Below are 2,779 nucleotides of genomic sequence, written 5' to 3' on the forward strand. Positions count from 1 at the left end.
TTCCAGATTAGTTTAGAATATTTCGATAAGACTGTGCGCCGCACGAGAACGATAGACTTTATGCCCGGCCACCAATGATAACTACCCGGCCACCAATGATAACACTGGAATCTTCGATGCCTCAGGTATAAAAGTTCGACGCGCTTTACTGCTGATCAGATTACTCGACGGCCGACGACTGTTCTCGCCGCTATCAGTGTACAGCGCGACTTGCTCGTGCCTTGACTTATCATTTTCCGGGCACAAGTTCGCCCAAATGAAGAGTTTTGTATTTCCCAGTCTTGCTGCAGCCTTCTTCACCGTCACAACCACGTGAAAATAGAAAGAAAATATTGGCGCAGAAACTCATTTGGTAGTTTAACAAGTGATTCGTAAACCTTGGGAAATTCACTGCGTCGTTCTTATTTTTTCTAGCGCTCGTAAGCGTCTTTAACGGCGCAACGAAAGGGCCATCCCACAATCACGGAAACGCGTGTTGGGCATTAAATTTTCGCAATGTCCGAACTTGCCTCTTATATGAAGGGCTGCATGTCGGCTTTGCGTGTTGTCGTCTTTTATTCAACCGTCACTAAATGTTTGAACAAAGCCTGCATGGAAAGTGTTCAGTATAGCAGGATTAAGAAAACTTGAAATCCGGCGAGATGGTGCATAGCTGATGGGAAAGTTTGTGCACAAAAACCAGACAATTGACCAGAACGAGAGAGACAGGAGGGGCGCTAGGAGTCTCTCCCGTTCTGGTGAACTGTCTTGTTTTTGCGCACAAAATTTCCCATCTGTATAGGAGGACCACAAATATTTCTGGTATCACCAGAAACCCAGAGGCCTCAACTGGCAAAAAAAATCACAGCATATCCACGGGTGAATGATGAAGAGCTTGGGCGAAGCTCCTGAAGCAATCATGGTTACACCGTGAAATCTTCAGTGGTTTCGCCCAGCAGTAATCAAAGCGATAGCCCAGTGCATCATCAAAGACGTGACAAACACTATATATTTATACAAGAAATTTTATTAATCGTAAGTGGTAGCTAGACGTAGCTTCCGTTCCCCGTTCATGGGCTTTATGGTCGGTGAAGTCACGGATCGGTGATGGGTCGTAGTGGGATGTTTGCAAAGACGAAATAGTGGGCAGTTCGCAAAGGTGGTTACGCCGGACAACGGAGACATGACAAGGACAGACTAAGAGGAGCTTCGCCCCTAAAAAGACATCGAGCAAGTAAAGTTAATTGTTTATAGTCAATCATGAATGTAGATGTATACGTGTATACAAGAAGCACTGTCAGTCACAGAGTTGAACATACAAGAAGCAGAAATAGCCATGTTTTAATATAAAATTGCCAGCTAAAATTGACCAAATTCATCTCTCCGTGCTCGCTCTGCACACCTCATAAAATACGCAGAAAGAAGCTACAGACAACCATACTTATTCAGGCAGCACTCGTATTGTACTCACGTACAGTGCGGCCCGTCATCTTTCACCCTACACATCTGTTTTGCGCGATTTGAGCGTCAATAAACAAACAGTACCAAATTGCTCACCAAAACCCAGTCTCAGTAAAGTTAGCCTGGACTGCAACTGACTGTTTTGAGAAAACATGGCGTTGAAAAAAACGTGAAGCAGTCATGTTAGGCTCCATTTTCCTGTACACAATGTGTCCTCTCAATATTGTACTGTATTTCCCTTCTGCTGTGTTTTTAAACTCGACTTGCTGCGCAACCAGCAGGAAAGAAGGAGGGAGACAGGCAAATCTTTCCTGCTGGTTGCGCAGCAAGTCGAGTTTATAAATATGAGCCAACTAGTCCGCAAAGAAGTATTGCTGTGTTTCTGTCTGCACGCCTATCATTTTACGATGAATTCCTAAAACTAGCTCAACTTTCAGTGCTTCTAAGCTCGTGTGCCCTTGGAAAAAACAATGTACGGTATGAAGCCGAAAAGGAAACCTGGTTCATCTTTCAAAACAGGTGAAGAGGTCGCAGTGACATAAACACTTCAATTGAGTAAGAGTTGGCGAACAAGGAAAGCCTCGTACTGAAGGCAGCATTTCAGTAAACGGACATCTTTTTCAACGTCTCTACAGGAGGCAACTTCGCAGGATTCATCTACCCTTCCACGTCTGCTGCTGGTTAGCTGACACATGTTTCTATTTATTTATTCAAGTACCCTAATGAACCACCAGGGGCATTACATGGGAGAGGGAGGGGGCGTGAAGCAGAACAGAATTTTACAAAGTATCATTGCAGGCGATGAATATGGTACAGCAATTTGTGAAACACAATAACAAGGCAAAAGTTATTGAAATATTGTACAACTAACAAAGCAAAATACCGGATGTGAACGAGTGCCTGAGAGAGCAGCAAACTTATTACCGAAAGTGACTGCATTCCAGATGCGTTAGTAATGCTGAATGAAACAAAGAAGGTTGTTATTGTTATCGTGGCAATTCGGTAGCGTAAGTCATTCAATTTTAGAGCGCAGCCCTTAGGCGCCCGATCCTGCGTTGAGCGGCGTCGCTGTTGCCGTCGGTCGCGTAACCGATAGACATGAAAAAATAAAATGAGAAAAAAATACCCATGACCGAATGGGAGTTGAATCCTGGCCCTTCTGTGGGGCAGCCGAGTATTCTACCACAGAGCTACGCTGTTTTTTTTTTGTCTTATTGCCTCTTCCCAGACACGAATTACATCATTAAGCACAGAGGAAATAACAGAGCCACGCTTTAACCTATGTAACCACGCGTTAACCTATGTAATATAGCGTTGCAGAAGAGTAAAATAACAACCA

This window comes from Rhipicephalus sanguineus, chromosome 8 (genome assembly GCF_013339695.2).
Source record: "Rhipicephalus sanguineus isolate Rsan-2018 chromosome 8, BIME_Rsan_1.4, whole genome shotgun sequence".
Taxonomy (NCBI): Eukaryota; Metazoa; Arthropoda; class Arachnida; order Ixodida; family Ixodidae; genus Rhipicephalus; species Rhipicephalus sanguineus.